Source organism: Schistocerca americana, unplaced genomic scaffold (assembly GCF_021461395.2).
Source record: "Schistocerca americana isolate TAMUIC-IGC-003095 unplaced genomic scaffold, iqSchAmer2.1 HiC_scaffold_690, whole genome shotgun sequence".
Classification (NCBI taxonomy): Eukaryota; Metazoa; Arthropoda; class Insecta; order Orthoptera; family Acrididae; genus Schistocerca; species Schistocerca americana.
In genome coordinates, this window is record NW_025726446.1 from 1 (window position 1) to 5,000 (window position 5,000).

Sequence of the window (5,000 nt, forward strand, 5' to 3'; positions counted from 1 at the left end):
TTGCGATGCGCGCCCGTCGCCTGGCGGTTCGCATACCGGTACTTACTCGGTAGCGTGCACAGCCGGCTGGCGGTGTGGCGTGCGACACCTCGTACAACGACCTCAGAGCAGGCGAGACTACCCGCTGAATTTAAGCATATTACTAAGCGGAGGAAAAGAAACTAACAAGGATTCCCCCAGTAGCGGCGAGCGAACAGGGAAGAGTCCAGCACCGAACCCCGCAGGCTGCCGCCTGTCGTGGCATGTGGTGTTTGGGAGGGTCCACTACCCCGACGCCTCGCGCCGAGCCCAAGTCCAACTTGAATGAGGCCACGGCCCGTAGAGGGTGCCAGGCCCGTAGCGGCCGGTGCGAGCGTCGGCGGGACCTCTCCTTCGAGTCGGGTTGCTTGAGAGTGCAGCTCCAAGTGGGTGGTAAACTCCATCTGAGACTAAATATGACCACGAGACCGATAGCGAACAAGTACCGTGAGGGAAAGTTGAAAAGAACTTTGAAGAGAGAGTTCAAAAGTACGTGAAACCGTTCTGGGTAAACGTGAGAAGTCCGAAAGGTCGAACGGGTGAGATTCACGCCCATCCGGCCACAGGCCTCCGCCCTCGGCAGATGGGGCCGGCCGCCCGCGCGGAGCAATCCGCGGCGGGGTCGTGTCCGGTTGCCTTTCCACTCGCCGCGGGGTGGGGCCGTTCCGGTGTGCGGTGGGCCGCACTTCTCCCCTAGTAGGACGTCGCGACCCGCTGGGTGCCGGCCTACGGCCCGGGTGCGCAGCCTGTCCTTCCGCGGGCCTCGGTTCGCGTCTGTTGGGCAGAGCCCCGGTGTCCTGGCTGGCTGCCCGGCGGTATATCTGGAGGAGTCGATTCGCCCCTTTGGGCGCTCGGGCTCCCGGCAAGCGCGCGCGGTTCTTCCCGGATGACGGACCTACCTGGCCCGGCCCCGGACCCGCGCCGCTGTTGGCTCGGGATGCTCTCGGCGGAATAATCGCTCCCGTCAGCGGCGCTTCAGCTTTGGACAATTTCACGACCCGTCTTGAAACACGGACCAAGGAGTCTAACATGTGCGCGAGTCATTGGGCTGTACGAAACCTAAAGGCGTAATGAAAGTGAAGGTCTCGCCTTGCGCGGGCCGAGGGAGGATGGGGCTTCCCCGCCCTTCACGGGCGGCGGCCTCCGCACTCCCGGGGCGTCTCGTCCTCATTGCGAGGTGAGGCGCACCTAGAGCGTACACGTTGGGACCCGAAAGATGGTGAACTATGCCTGGCCAGGACGAAGTCAGGGGAAACCCTGATGGAGGTCCGTAGCGATTCTGACGTGCAAATCGATCGTCGGAGCTGGGTATAGGGGCGAAAGACTAATCGAACCATCTAGTAGCTGGTTCCCTCCGAAGTTTCCCTCAGGATAGCTGGTGCTCGTACGAGTCTCATCCGGTAAAGCGAATGATTAGAGGCCTTGGGGCCGAAACGACCTCAACCTATTCTCAAACTTTAAATGGGTGAGATCTCCGGCTTGCTTGATATGCTGAAGCCGCGAGCAAACGACTCGGATCGGAGTGCCAAGTGGGCCACTTTTGGTAAGCAGAACTGGCGCTGTGGGATGAACCAAACGCCGAGTTAAGGCGCCCGAATCGACGCTCATGGGAAACCATGAAAGGCGTTGGTTGCTTAAGACAGCAGGACGGTGGCCATGGAAGTCGGAATCCGCTAAGGAGTGTGTAACAACTCACCTGCCGAAGCAACTAGCCCTGAAAATGGATGGCGCTGAAGCGTCGTGCCTATACTCGGCCGTCAGTCTGGCAGTCATGGCCGGTCCTTGCGGCCGGCCGCGAAGCCCTGACGAGTAGGAGGGTCGCGGCGGTGGGCGCAGAAGGGTCTGGGCGTGAGCCTGCCTGGAGCCGCCGTCGGTGCAGATCTTGGTGGTAGTAGCAAATACTCCAGCGAGGCCCTGGAGGGCTGACGCGGAGAAGGGTTTCGTGTGAACAGCCGTTGCACACGAGTCAGTCGATCCTAAGCCCTAGGAGAAATCCGATGTTGATGGGGGCCGTCATAGCATGATGCACTTTGTGCTGGCCCCCGTTGGGCGAAAGGGAATCCGGTTCCTATTCCGGAACCCGGCAGCGGAACCGATACAAGTCGGGCCCCTCTTTTAGAGATGCTCGTCGGGGTAACCCAAAAGGACCCGGAGACGCCGTCGGGAGATCGGGGAAGAGTTTCTTTTCTGCATGAGCGTTCGAGTTCCCTGGAATCCTCTAGCAGGGAGATAGGGTTTGGAACGCGAAGAGCACCGCAGTTGCGGCGGTGTCCCGATCTTCCCCTCGGACCTTGAAAATCCGGGAGAGGGCCACGTGGAGGTGTCGCGCCGGTTCGTACCCATATCCGCAGCAGGTCTCCAAGGTGAAGAGCCTCTAGTCGATAGAATAATGTAGGTAAGGGAAGTCGGCAAATTGGATCCGTAACTTCGGGATAAGGATTGGCTCTGAGGATCGGGGCGTGTCGGGCTTGGTCGGGAAGTGGGTCAGCGCTAACGTGCCGGGCCTGGGCGAGGTGAGTGCCGTAGGGGTGCCGGTAAGTGCGGGCGTTTAGCGCGGGCGTGGTCTGCTCTCGCCGTTGGTTGGCCTCGTGCTGGCCGGCGGTGCAGGATGCGCGCGCCTGCGCGGCGTTCGCGCCCCGGTGCTTCAACCTGCGTGCAGGATCCGAGCTCGGTCCCGTGCCTTGGCCTCCCACGGATCTTCCTTGCTGCGAGGCCGCGTCCGCCTTAGCGTGCTCCTCCGGGGGCGCGCGGGTGCGCGGATTCTCTTCGGCCGCCATTCAACGATCAACTCAGAACTGGCACGGACTGGGGGAATCCGACTGTCTAATTAAAACAAAGCATTGCGATGGCCCTAGCGGGTGTTGACGCCCTGTGATTTCCACTCCATTGGACTTCATTCGGGCGCCGTCCAGGTATCCCCTTCAGGGTGACTGGACATTAACCCATCGGGTACACCCGCACAGTAACCGCTTCACGGAGGGGCATAGGTGCGACCGAGACTGGTGGTTCTAACCTTTCTCACTGCACCTGGGACGCAGGTCCTGTGGCTATTGTTTCCGTGGCGGCCGCCCGGTAGGTTTTTGTGGTGCGTTTGGCGACCGGCCCATTTTCATATATCAGTGCCGATAGCCTGCGCCCTCATTTCTGGCGGCCGCCGGGTGTCGTCCCCGGTGACTAGTCCCACACTAGGTGGCGGCGTTGTTCTTTCCGCCGCGTCCCTAGTGTCCCTGCCGCCTGGGGTTCGGGCGTAACACGAAAGTCATCCCACAGGTCCGGCTGGGTAAGCGATCTGGCGGTTCTCGTCGGTGACCACCCTGCTGTGGTACGGTGACACTCACGTCTACTCGTTAACTGGGGTTCCCAGGGGTCGGGTCGTGTGGCTGGTGCTTGTGGGGGGTACCCCGTTCAGTATCCAGCCTCCGTCCAAAAGCGATTCCTGCCCAGTGCTCTTTGAATGTCAACGTTGAAGAAATTCAAGCAAGGCGCGGGTAAACGGCGTGAGTTAACTATGACTTCTCTTAATCTGGCCAAGTGGCGGCGGTGTGGCTGCATCCGGACTTGGCTTTTCGAAGTGCGGTCTTGATGTAGTCGTGCTGCTGCTGCGAGGTGCCTTCCTTGGGTTATAGTTACAGGGAGAGTGATGCGCAATACATGGGCCTAGCCCTCTTAGCCTCTCCTCTCCTGCGGTCTTCTCCCCTTCTCGTGGGCCCGCTGATCTTTGCAGAGTGGAAGACCGCACCAGGGGCTTGGGGGGGTTACCAGCCCCCCCTCGCATTATCCCTTTATAGTTGGGGGCAGCCGACAAGAAACAAGAGATGGTGGCCCTTCCGCTGAAGGTGCCACCCCAGCTACCCCAGCACCTATCCGGCCAACCGGCCGTAACGAAAATGCGATAGTTTGTGTAGCTCCCTTTGCTTGCAGTGAGTGCCACCGCACTTTTACCACGAAGAACGGTCTCGGGGTCCATCGCCGCCGCCAACACCCTGCGGCCGCCAACGCTGAGATCGTGACGGAGAGGCATCGCGCGAGGTGGACGGAGGAAGAAGTCCTGTCGCTCGCCAAGGCAGAGGCCGAACTGTTCCTGGAGAGGGACGCCCGGTTCTTCTTTGTAAATCAAGAACTTACCAGGATGTTCCCCGACCGAACGCTTGAGGCAATCAAGTGCCGACGGCGGCAAGCTGCCCACAAGCAGCTTGTCCGCCAATTCATGGAGGCACTTGAGATCGGTCGGGGTGAAGAGCCGGCGTCCCGCCGTGGAGCAGCGAGCTCGCTGCCTGACGCGGGCGAGGCCGCTGCGCCGCCCGTCGACGCAGCCGAGGACTTCGCGGCCGACACCACCGGGCCGCCGCCGGAGGGGCCGACTGACGCCGCCATCTGGGAGCATCTGGCGGGGCTACCTGCTTCCGCCCAGCGTTTCTCTGCCCTGGATCGAGTCATTGGTCTGGGGCGGGGCACGCCGCCCGATGTCATCCTGGGCATGCTCCCGGATGCCCTTGCGTCGGTCGGGTCCAGGGGGGAGAGGTCGATCACCAGGACACAGCGGCCGCGCCAACCATCCAAGCGGCCGCCTGCCGCCCCGCCGCTGCAGAAGCGCAAGCGGCGCCGCTGGGATTACGCGCGGACACAGGACGCCTTCCGTAGGTCGCGTGCACGTTGCGTGCGCGGCTTGCTGGACGGCACCCTGCTGCAGCCGCCACCCGACATCCCCGGTCTGCTGGACTTCTGGGCGGACCTCTTCACGAAGAAGCCGATCTCCACCGCCGGCTTCATCCGTGACCGCCTTCTCCCGCACTCGGAGCCTGTCGCTCCTGAGTGCCTATGGGGGCCGGTCACACGTGAGGAGGTCGCTGCTGCCTTGCCGCCCAGGGGATCGGCAGCCGGGCCGGACGGCCTGACTCCAGCGGAGCTGCGGCGCCTGCCGCATGAAGTCCTGGTGAAACTCTTGAACCTCTTCCTCCTGGCCCGCGCCCTCCCCGAGCGTC

General features: G+C 62.2%; 1 pseudogene; it reads left to right on the forward strand.

Annotated features, from left to right (window-relative positions):
• Positions 1-97: 97 nt before the first annotated feature.
• The window catches only part of LOC124589209, an 8,523-nt pseudogene continuing 3,620 nt past the window's right edge, over positions 98-5,000 (forward strand).